This window comes from Urtica dioica, chromosome 11, assembly GCF_054948205.1.
Source record: "Urtica dioica subsp. dioica isolate 48M chromosome 11, U.dioica_male_clone48M_v1_H2, whole genome shotgun sequence".
Classification (NCBI taxonomy): Eukaryota; Viridiplantae; Streptophyta; class Magnoliopsida; order Rosales; family Urticaceae; genus Urtica; species Urtica dioica.
The window spans coordinates 1,881,802-1,894,530 of record NC_142766.1 but is presented as its reverse complement, the minus strand read 5'-3'; the positions used below and the strand labels follow the sequence as shown (position 1 = coordinate 1,894,530).

Genomic DNA, 12,729 nt, shown 5'->3' with positions numbered 1-12,729 from the left:
CCACGAGACATCCCCGAGATGCAGGCTAAAGACGCCCCCGCGGCGCGCCCAAGAGACATCCCCGAGATGCAGGCTAAAGACGCCCCCGCGGCGCGCCCAAGAGACATCCCAGAGATGCAGGCTAAAGACGCCCCCGCGGCGCGCCCACGAGACATCCCCGAGATGCAGGCTAAAGACGCCCCCGTGGCGCGCCCAAGAGACATCCCCGAGATGCAGGCTAAAGACGCCCCCGCGGCGCGCCCACGAGACATCCCCGAGATGCAGGCTAAAGACGCCCCCGCGGCGCGCCCAAGAGACATCCCCGAGATGCAGGCTAAAGACGCCCCCGCGGCGCGCCCACGAGACATCCCCGAGATGCAGGCTAAAGACGCCCCCGCGGCGCGCCCACGAGACATCCCCGAGATGCAGGCTAAAGACGCCCCCGTGGCGCGCCCAAGAGACATCCCAGAGATGCAGGCTAAAGACGCCCCCGCGGCGCGCCCACGAGACATCCCCGAGATGCAGGCTAAAGACGCCCCCGTGGCGCGCCCAAGAGACATCCCCGAGATGCAGGCTAAAGACGCCCCCGCGGCGCGCCCACGAGACATCCCCGAGATGCAGGCTAAAGACGCCCCCGCGGCGCGCCCAAGAGACATCCCCGAGATGCAGGCTAAAGACGCCCCCGCGGCGCGCCCACGAGACATCCCCGAGATGCAGGCTAAAGACGCCCCCGCGGCGCGCCCACGAGACATCCCCGAGATGCAGGCTAAAGACGCCCCCGTGGCGCGCCCAAGAGACATCCCAGAGATGCAGGCTAAAGACGCCCCCGCGGCGCGCCCACGAGACATCCCCGAGATGCAGGCTAAAGACGCCCCCGCGGCGCGCCCAAGAGACATCCCCGAGATGCAGGCTAAAGACGCCCCCGCGGCGCGCCCACGAGACATCCCAGAGATGCAGGCTAAAGACGCCCCCGCGGCGCGCCCACGAGACATCCCCGAGATGCAGGCTAAAGACGCCCCCGCGGCGCGCCCACGAGACATCCCCGAGATGCAGGCTAAAGACGCCCCCGCGGCGCGCCCACGAGACATCCCAGAGATGCAGGCTAAAGTCGTCCCTCGCGACGCACCTAAGACGCCTACATGGCGCACGTAAGACGCGTAAAGGCGCAACCCGTAAGACGCCTACATGGCGCAACCTAAGACGCCTACATGGCGCACGTAAGACGCGTAAAGGCGCAGCCCGTAAGACGCCTACGTGGCGCAACCTAAGACGCCTACATGGCGCACGTAAGACGCGTAAAGGCGCAACCCGTAAAACGCCTACATGGCGTAACCTAAGACGCCTACATGGCGCACTTAAGACGCCTACATGGCGCAACCTAGGACGCCTACATGGCGCACTTAAGACGCCTACATGGCGCACGTAAGACGCCTACATGGCACAACCATAGCACACCTAAAACGCCTACATGGCGCAACCAAGATGCCTACATGGCTCATCTAAAACGCCTATACGGCACACCTAAGAAGCCTGCATGGTGCATCTATGCCATCCCCCGCAATGTGCCTAAGGCGCGTAAACGACGCACAAAAACCGCTTCTCACGACGCGCTAAGAGTCGCCACAAAGCGTTGAATATGATGACTAAATCGCAACGCACCTGAACCGCCGTACAAGGCGCAGTTCATGCTGTCTTCGCCATCGCCAACTAAACACGATCACCCTCACCTTGGGAGAATCCCCGTTCCATGCGAGTTAATTGAAGCTGCTCGCAAATACTCGCGAACCTCGCCTCCGAGCAAGAACCTCGCTCGGCCTGAACTAGCCGAGACTTCGCTCCTCGAGTCGAGTCATCCTCCTCGAGTCGAGCTTCGCTTCTCGAATCGAGTCAGTCTCCTCGAGTTGAGCTTCGCTCCTCGAGTCAAGTCATTCTCCTCGAGTCGAGTCAGTCTCATCGAGTTGAGCTTCGCTCCTCGAGTCAAGTCATTCTTCTCGAGTCGAGCTTCGCTCCTCGAGTCGAGTCATCCTCCTCGAGTCGAGTTTCGCTCCTCGAGTCTAGTCAGTCTCCCCGAGTTGAGCTTCGCTCCTCGAGTCAAGTCATTCTCCTCGAGTCGAGCTTCGCTCCTCGAGTCGAGTCATCCTCCTCTAGTCGAGCTTCGCTCCTCGAGTCGAGTCATCCTCCTCGAGTCGAGCTTCGCTTCTCGAGTCGAGTCAGTCTCCTCGAGTTGAGCTTCGCTCCTCGAGTCAAGTCATTCTTCTCGAGTCGAGCTTCGCTCCTCGAGTCGAGTCATCCTCCTCGAGTCGAGTTTCGCTCCTTGAGTCGAGCCATTCTCCCCGAGTTGAGTCTTGCTCCTCGAATTGAGTCATACACCTCGAGTCGAGCATCGCTCCTCGAGTAGAGTCATATTCCTTAATGTCCAGCCAGTCTCCTTGAGTCGAGTCTAGCCCCTCGAGTTGAGACTTGAGTCGGCTCCCCGGGTCGAGCCTAGCCCCTCGAGTTGAGACTCGAGTCGGCTCCCCGAGTTGAGCTTCGCTCCTTGAGTTGAGACTTGATTCAGTCTCCTCGAGTCGAGCTTCGCTCCTCGAATCGAGCCTCGAGTCAGTCTCCTCGAGTCGAGTCCCACTCCTCGAACAAACGCCTGGAGCGACCTGAAGAACAGGTCAGACAAGGTAGAGACCCGCGCTCGCGCCTGGGGAATAAGGACCGATCTTCCGAACGCAGACGAAGAAGCGTCACCAAGGCGGGAATGGCGGATGCCCCGTGAGGCCGACTTATGCTTGATGCGTGGTCAAACTTTTAGCGTTTATCCCCGAGCAGTCGAAGCCCTTCGGTGCGGCAGAGCCTTCCGCCAGGTGCCGCTCCGTCTTCTCGAAGCATCAGCCCGCAGCATCAACCTCCGTCTTCGAGACCTCGGAATGAGCACGCCTTTGCAAAATGCAAAAGTGCAGTCGCCTTCCAAGCTGGCCGAGACGGAAGCCATGATCTTCCCCTAATAGGTCACGATTACACAATCATCACCCTGCTAGTCACCGTCGAGTCCCATGGACTCCGGATTGATGACATTATCAAACAAAACGCCATCGAAGGTTAACTCGGGCGTAACATCGCCAAAAGATCAATAAGCCGCGACGCGCCGACACACCTCTACATAAATGCACGCCCTACTCGCGCATGCATATCCCATTTGCTCCGGGGCTAGAGCGACGAACGCAAGCGCGTTCGCCTCGCCCACGTCGAGCTACGCCTCCTATCCGCTTGGATCCTCCTCCACGTGTACATCACACACTCGTGTCGAGAGAGAAGGAAAAGCGAGAGAAAGCACTAGCAATTGTGAGAGTATTCTTTATAATCACAAAGGCTTCGCAACAGTGAAGCTCTGGAAAGTCTATTTTCCTCAAACACCCAACTAGAAGAACAAAAAGTTCATCGCTGGGACGCCTCCCGAGCGACGAACTTGGGGGGCTAATGTTGTCGGTCGTTTTCGGAGAACCCGAGACGCCAAGAAGGCACGTCGCTCAAAGGGCCGATGGTCAGGCCGGAGGTCCTGAAGAGCGGCAGGTCTTCAAGCCTTCGCCTAAACTCTTGACTCCTCGAGTCGAGCTTCGCTCCTCGAGTCGAGCCTTGAGTCAATCTCCTCGAGTCGAGCTTCGCTCCTCGAGTCGAGCCTCGAGTCAATCTCCTCGAGTCGAGCTTCGCTCCTCGAGGCGAGCCTTGAGTTGTTCCTCGAGTCGAGCCTCGAGTCGGTCTCCTCGAGTTGAGCTTCACTCCTCAAGACGAGCCTCGAGTCGCTCCTCGAATCGAGTCACTCTCGCCAAGTAAAAACCCTCATATTTCATGTGGCAAGAATGGTATTCGAAGGTCCGCAAGAGCCCGACGAGGCGGGCCATGCGCCGCGCGCGCAGCCGCGCCGGCCAACCAAGCGCAGCAGCCCGCGCGCCGCGCCAGACGGGCCGCGCGCCGCGCCAAGCAGACCGCGCGCCGCGTGATGACACGCCCGCGCCGCACATCCAGCGCCGTGCATCGCGCGCCGCGCCTGGTGACCCGCGCGCCGCGCCCCCTGCGCCGCGCGCGCCGTGCGCCTCCAATTAATGCCACGCGCATTCCTAGTCCCACATGGACGAAAAAGGAGCCTCTTAAGGCCCCCAAACACCTATAAATACCCCCTCTCATTGAGGGGAAAGCCATCCCATTCATTCTCAAGGAACTTGAGACTTCTCTCCGCTTCTCTAGATGCCATCCTTGGCCTGAAGCGGATTCTCCACGATTTCTCGCTCTCGGAGATTCTGAAGCGCTTTCCGGGGACTCCCGAGTGCCGCCTCTCTTGATCGAGCGATTAATCTTGATCCCACGAGTGCTCTAACGGTTTTCTACTGAAAATCGCCTACGCGTCTAGCACCCTAGACGCGTCCGCCATTTCTGACAAGAAATCGCCTACGCGTCCAGCATTTCCGACTAGGAATCGCCTACGCATCCGGAATCTCCGCCACAACAAGGAACTCTTGACTTAGAGTCTTCCACGTCTCCAAAAGAGAGAAAACACACATTCTCTCTCGCGCTCACGATCTCCGAAGTCCTGAGACGCCGCCGAGGACTCCTCGCCCCCCATCTCCTTCGTCGAGCACGCCTCTCCACCAAGGCTCCGCGCCTCATACAGCGTCCTACACGCTTGAACTACGTTCTGACCTGATCCCACGCACGGGTACGTAGGCAGCCGACAACCAAGGCACGGTCACCCATCCTCCTCACCCCCTACCTCTCCCGAGAGGCGGGTTGATCGGAGAGAACCCTAGCTCGAGACTATCGAGTTCACACTCTTGGCCCGGGTGCGATCACTTGGTCCGGCCTTGGATCGAACCGCCCGAGGTTTTAAATAGTTGTTCATTTTCGTGCGACAACAAAATCCTCAGCCGGCCAAGCTGTTCACTCGGCCATTGGCCGAGTCAGCTCCATATGTTCAGCGGGCCATTGGCCGGCCCAAGCTTTCAGCCGGCCAATGGCTGACCCAAAGTGTTCACTCGGCAAAGGGGTTCCCCAAACACCCCTTGGCCGCCTATAAATACAAGGGTCCCTCCCTTGACCCAGGTAATCCAATTTTGAGCCCCGAAACGCTGTCGAATTCATAACTCACTCGTTTCACTCATCTTTGGCTTCTAAACACCTAAACCCTCTACATTGTACCTTAACCCTACTAATGTTGAGCGTCGGAGAGGTAAACAGAGGTAACCCCTCTATTTCCCCTTTGTAGTTCACGTATCCTCTACTGCATTTCAGGTATCGAGACGAGGTGAGCTTCGTCTACAGCTAAGGGACGACTTGGGACACCAAGTCCGACACGCTCGAGCCGGAGTGAGACCACTTGATCTGGCCTTGGGTCTAACCACTTTGGGCTCCTGAATAGTTGTCCAAAAACGAGCGACGACATTTTCGCCACTACCAGAAATATGGGATACAGCTACAGTTTTTTTTTTAACTCCAGTTTAGCCTTTTAACGGAGTCTTTGAATACAGACTACGGTCACCTTTTTTTATGCTTATATTAGACTCTAGTCGAATATAAAGCTGTAGAGAATGGTCTATTTTTCTCTACAGCTAATATAAAAAAGTAGTGGTAATACCCAAAAAATAAAAAATGATCAAAATTTCACCATTTTTAGATGGAGGGAAATTTCCCACAAAATTTTGGCACATTTACACTACAGTCAAAGGTAAAGAAGGAGTTGTAATACTTAAAATATAAAAAATTAACAAAATTTTACTATTTGAGTTCGGGAGGGAAATTTCCCACTAAAAAATTGTTTCCCACCCATATATGAATATGAAAAGTAAGAAAAAATGACTAAGTATACTTGTACACACGAGGAACTAAAACAATTGAAACATTTATTATACCATATCTAATATTGCTCCAAAAAAAAACATTCGAACAAGAACTTGACTCTCGTTGACCACCATCACTGACACCACCCAACATTGACCACCGTCGCAGCTTTGCCGGCGACACATCACAACCCTAAAAACCTTGTTCTAGGTCTTCCAGTCATAATCCTAACGTCGTCGTCTTCGATCGGTATGAGCTTTTTTCCGTTCTTCATCAGTTTTGTTGCTCGATTTGGGGTTATTTAGTAACGGATTTGAGAAATTTAGGGTTAATGTCTTAGAAATTTGTGGTTTATTTGAGGTCTCATTGCTTTATTGCTCGATTTGGGGTTATTTGGGGTCTCATTGCCTGTTCTTACCTATTTGTAGTTAAGAATGCAAATTATCTAGCTTATTCAGTTTTGTGTATGTTTTCTTATGTACAGAGATTAAACTCAGTCAACAATGGTTCGCGTGAGTAAGTAAACTGAACTCTATGTGTGTGCTTGTGATTGCTAATTGAACTTTGTGTGTGTGCTTGTGGTTGCTAATTGAACTCTGTGTGTTTGGTTTATTATGTTTTAGAGGTTGGTCATGCTCATCCAAAGGTCTCAGGAGTGTCAAAACGGATATTAGAAGCCGTTAAAAAGACTTCGAGATCTTCTGGTCGTGGGGATAGTTCCCGAGAAGCACACGTTGGTGATCCTAGTACAAAGTAAGTACTTTTATGCTTCATATGTCATTTACACATTTACAAAGTACAAAGTAAGTTCTTGTTGATCTGGTTGTAGAAATATTAGACTATTAGGTCATTTAATAAATTGATTTAAATAACACATTTTCACATAATTGACAAATCATGGTTAAATTCCGATAGACGCTCAAAAGAATTTGAAGATGGTGTTGAATCTTTCTTACAGTTTTGTAAAATTAACTTACCCAATTTGGAGTCCTTACGATGTCCATGTAAAAGGTGTGGAAATATGGGATCGCATTCTTTTGAAATCAGCAGAGATCATCTTTTCTGTAATGGTATGGACCAAACATACGTTATTTGGACATGGCATGGTGAAAACATGGTCTGTAGTACAGACAAAAAGCTCATCCACCAACCAAAAGCACATACTTTTGGTGACTGCGATGATGCTTGTAATACCGTCGAAATGGTTAAGGCCGCTAATAATCTTCTGGAAAAATATTCTGACATGTTTGTTGAATACGTAGAAGATGCGAAAAGGCCACTCTACGATGGTTGTCTGAAATTTACTAAGTTATCAGCTTTAGTAAGATTGTACAATCTGAAAGTCAAACACGGGTCGAGCGATACAAGTTTTGACGAGCTGTTGATGCTGTTGGGTGACATGTTTTTGAAAGGAAGTCAATTGCCAAAGTCTATCTACGAGGCCAAGAAGACGTTGTGTACCTTAGGTATGGAATATGAAATAATCCATGCTTGTCCTAATGACTGTATTCTGTATAGGAAGGACAAGGTTGATTTCGATGTTTGTCCTGTTTGTTATGCATCTCGGTGGAAAATTCCAAAAGGGTCCATGAAACCTACAGTAGGTGTTCCAGCAAAAGTCTTGTGGTATTCCCCCCCAATACCCAGATTTAAAAGAATGTACAGTACACCGGAAATAGCGAAGAATCTGACTTGGCATGCCAACGATAGAGAAGTCGACGGGTATTTGAGACATCCAGCCGATGCAGCTTCGTGGAAATCGATAGATAAGAAGTGGCCTGCTTTTTCAGATGAATCAAGGAATCTTCGATTGGCTGTAGCGGCTGATGGGATTAATCCGTATCGTTCTTTCAGTAGTCGGCATAGTACGTGGCCTGTTACGTTGATAACATATAATCTTCCTCCGTGGCTGTGCATGAAGAGGAAGTATATCATGTTAACGTTACTGATATCGGGTCCCAAGCAACCGGGAAATGACATCGACGTCTACTTGGAACCCCTCGTGGACGACCTGAAACTGTTATGGAGCACAGGTATCGAAGTTTTTGATGCTCATTTAAAAGAGACATTCACTCTTAGAGCCATTCTGCTATGGACACCAAACGATTTGCCAGCGTATGGAAATATGAGCGGTTGTGTCGTAAAAGGCTACAATGGTTGTCCTGTATGTGGTAAAGACACACATGGCTTGTATCTTCGTCATAGCAGGAAGGTCGTATACCTAGGTCATCGCAGGTTTTTGAATCGGCATCATCCTTTCAGAAAAGCAAAGAAGGCATTTAATGGGTCCCAAGAACTCGGTGATGCTCCTACATGCTTGTCCGGAACAGAAGTCTTACAGAAGGTGACTCGTATTGGATATGTATACGAGAAATGTTCGAAGAAGAAGAAGGGTGAAGAAAAGGCAGATCTGATACTCCCTTGGAAAAAAAGGCCAATCTTCTTTGATCTTGAATATTGGGAGTTTCTTCTTGTGCGTCGTATTTTGGACGTAATGCATGTCGAGAAGAATGTGTGTGAAAGTATTATAGGAACATTGCTTGATGTCTCGCACAAGTCAAAGGATGGTCTTAAAAGTCGCTTAGATCTTCAGGATATGGGCATCCGGACCAAGCTTCATCCAAAGGTTGGTGACAAGAAAACATATTTGCCTCAATCAACCTACACATTGACGAAGGAAGAGAAGAAAAGGTTCTGCAATCTGTTGTCAGCGCTCAAAGTGCCCGATGGCTACGGTTCCAACCTTAGAAACTGTGTGTCGATGGAGGAGTTAAAACTGTTTGGATTGAAATCACACGATTATCATACGCTTATGCAACAGATTCTTCCAGTCGCATTACGAGGATTGCTGGATAAGAAGGTCCGAACCACAATAACAAGAGTCTCTCGCTTCTTCAATGCGATATGCAGCAAAGTTTTCGATGCTTCCAAACTGGCAAGCCTTCAAGAAGAATTTACAATAACTATGTGCCTCTTGGAAAAGTATTTTTCACCATCTTTTTTTGACATAACGGTTCATCTAATGATACATCTAGTACGAGAAGTTCAATTTTGTGGACCGGTTCGTCTAACTTGGATGTATCCACATGAACGGAACATGAAAGTTATGAAAGGTTACGTGCGCAATCGCAGCCGACCAGAAGGTTGTATTGCAGAATGTTACATAGTTGAAGAAGGTATGGAATATTGCTCGGAGTACTTGACTTCTGTAGAATCTGTTGGTGTTCCGTCCACGAGAAATGAATCGGGTGTAGATGTTGGCAAACCAATCTCTTCTGGAAGAGTGCATACACCTAAACAGATAGAATTGGAGCAAGCACATCTTTTTGTTGGAATCGATCTAGGGTTTAAGAAAATAATTAACGCTTCGGTAAGCGGCGGAATTTTAAAAAATTTCTTTTACAAGTAAAAACGGTTTTTTACTAACCTAGACAAAAGAGCAAGTACACGTAATTAAAAACTATTATGAGCTAAGAAGTTTACTAACCTTTCTTGAAGCTTGATCCTTGAGAAGCTCTTAGAAAGTTGCAACGCTCGTCTCCCCTCGCAGCACGTCTCTCTTTCTTTCCTTGGCACCTCGAGCAACCACGAAAGTTTCTATCACTAAATCACTCGAAATAAAGGAATCAGTGAGTGGGCACTTTTAAACACTACGACTTAAGAACGAGTCTTGAAGTCGCAGAGCTAAACACTAGGTCAAATGAGGACCTAGGTGCCAAAACAATAAAACGAAATTGACTAGAGAGAGAGAGGATAGGGGCGGCCACAATGTCTAGAGAGAGAGTCTCTCAATCTCTAACTTGTGTGGAAAATGAGTAAACAATGAGAATGAGGGCCCTATTTATAGGAGAAGGGTTAGCCTTAGAAATGGGAGTTTCCTCTTTTTTCCAAGCATTCATGAGCAATCTCTTATTGCCCATTCTCTCCATATGCGCCCAACATTGCCATTCCCTTAAGGGATTTGTTTCCTAACTTGTTTCCTCTTCTTTGCTTGTCTTGGCCGCCCATATACTTTCCCACATTGGGAAATTTGTTTCCTCTTTTTCTTTTGGCAAGTATCATGATACATTTATGCACAAAATATTCTCTCTTTCTTTGGGTAGTATGGGCGCCCAAGTGGCTTTCTAGAAGGGGCTTCTAGAAGATTCTTCATTTGTTCATGACAACATGAAAAAGGCCCATTAAGAATTTTCAATAAAATTCTAATGAAATGAAATTAATCCACAAGGCCCAATTAATCATATTATGGCCGAGTGTTACTTGTCATCAAATGACCATGTCAAAAAATTTATTGACATTCATTTCATCATATGTCTCAAAAGACAAAAATACCCTTTTGACAATTTTCGTTCTTGTTTTGACTTAGCTTCCAGTTTAACTATTCCTACTCGATGAGATTCGTGACAGTGACCTCATGGACCCAAATGAACAAAGCTTAAGCTAAACACTTGGACTCAAAGGTTCACAAACCTTTTCCAAGTTTAGCTTAATGCCAACTGACTCCACTAAAGAGTTGACACTGAAAATCTCTCGGTTCAAATGAATTTATTTTCTACTCAAGAATTCAACCTAATTATGATGAGCGGATCCACTGAATATTATCTATGTTTACCCTTCATGAATGTCATCAGCTAGTCGGTATTTACTAAATTACCATTTTACCCTTCTAGCTGTTATTTCCTCAACTCATTTGTCGCTTGTGAATAAGATAGAAACAATGTATTGACGAGGAGCTAACAAGTCACATTGTTTCATCCAAAAGAGTCAGGACTCAATTTGGACACTGGCCTGTTCATTTATTCACACTCCAAGGAACAAAGCATGAGGTGACATACATTGCATTTCAGCAATCTTGTACATGAATTCCATATCTATGAGAACTTCACAAAGTTATTCATGACATTCTCACAACTTAGTACTTCACCAATAGGCCCAGTTCGGAATCACATAGTGAGTCCGAACTCTGACTTTCTCAAATGAGAATACTAAGGTGTGAAATGACATGTCTCATTTCAGGATTAAGGTAAGCATGATGCAATTCATACATAGTGACTTCGAGACATAAGAGGTTAAATGGTTTGTTCTTATCTTGTCTCTAGAAGTGCACTGGTCAATTCAGTACCTTCGGAAGATACCTAGAAGAACTATAGAGTCTCCAACTCTCAATGCCTCATAACCAGACATCATAGATTCTTCTAACAATCGTACCGAGGTCAATAGTCCTTTGACCCTAAGATTGCGAATATATCGTTTTAAGCAAACTACGAAGAGTTTGTTCATGCAAATCTACATTTGTGTCTTCGTAAGTAGTTTAGTTTGTTTATGGACTAAAAGACTAAGGTTTTATCATAAAGCTTTAAACAAAGAAAGAATGAATGAACGTTTCAACTTTATTATTAAATGAATAGGCAATTACAAGCAAGAGTCTTCATGAGACTTTATTACATCAAATGTACAAAATAAAGACTACAACTCTTCTTGTGGGCACCATTAACAACACTTTTTGTGGTGGAGAACACTACTGAAATCAGTCCGTATATCAAGTAAGTAAATAATTTTTTTTTACTTCATATGATATATATTTTAAGACAAATGGTGACTTGTTGATATGCTACTTAGGAAGCATATGGAGTACTTGCTTGAATGTAATCCAAGTAAAGTGAAGGACCAGAAATGGCTTCAAGATGAGCACAATCAATCATTTACCAATTGGCTCCGTGACAAAGTATATGTTCATTATACAAGAACTAGTAACACAAAATCAATAAGTGTGTTTTTTTTAAAAATTTCTATATGTTGCTCTTGATTTGGAAGAGTCTAGAGTTTCGGTATCACAGACATTAAGGTGGATGTCACATGGACCGAAAGCACACGTTCTTTCCTACAGTGGATATATCATCAACGGATTTCGTTTTTTCACAAAGGACCGTGATGACACAAGTTCTGTTCAAAATAGCGGTGTCGCAGTAATGGCTGAGACAATGCAAGTGTGCAACTCAAAGGACAAGAAACCAATTGTTTCAGACATGACATTCTTTGGGACTATTCAACAAATATGGGAGTTAGACTATGTCATATCCAAAGTGGTGGTCTTCAAATGTAAATGGGTTTCCAGTTCAAGGGGTGTTAAGGTAGATGATGGATTCACAGTGGTTGATCTTTCAAAGACTGGTCACAAGTCAGATCCATTCATTTTGGCAGACCAAGTCAAACAAGTTTTCTATGTAGAAGACGGAACGGATACGTCGTGGTCAATTGTGGTACCGAATTTGAAAAAAAGACTTTGCTAGTCCAATACCAGAGGATGATGTTGATTATGAAGCTCCTGCCACCGAACTATTCTCTGATGCAGAGTCTTCAGATTCGACAGATGACGAAACATGTTTGCAAATAGATGAAGAGGGTACTTGGATCGATAATGACTAGTGCGAGGAAGAAGTGAGAAAACTTAATTAACATGTTTATGTGTGTGTGTGTGTGTGTGTGGGACTGTTTCATAATTAATACTGATGTATATTGTTTGTGTCTGTATGTGTATAATTCTTATTCATAACCTTATTGTGTGTAGGTGTAGTGTACCTGTGGTTGATGCAAAAGATGAAGACAAATCACAGACATCTCCAGCAAAAAAAAGGACAAGAAGGGCATGTATAGTTGATGAAAAAAACACTGGCAAATCAGAGGCACTGAGACGTTTAGAGGAGGAAAAGAATGACGACACAGCAGTGGCACCGCAACCAAAAGAGAATAAAAAATCTGGACATGTAGTTCAGGAAAAGGAAAAACAAACATCAGTGCCAAATGACTGTACAACAGTGGAACCAAAAGCAAAAAAAAGGACATCAAGGGGACCTACTCTTCTTACCAAGGTTGTTATTGTTGTCGGTCGTTTTCGGAAAACCCGAGACGCCAAGAAGGCACGTCGCTCAAAGG

At 47.1% G+C, this 12,729-nt stretch overlaps 1 pseudogene; it reads left to right on the top strand.

The window, feature by feature from the left end:
- The first annotated feature begins 6,299 nt into the window (after positions 1–6,299).
- On the top strand, positions 6,300–12,450 carry LOC149380636 (uncharacterized; annotated as a pseudogene).
- The last annotated feature ends 279 nt before the right edge of the window (positions 12,451–12,729 follow it).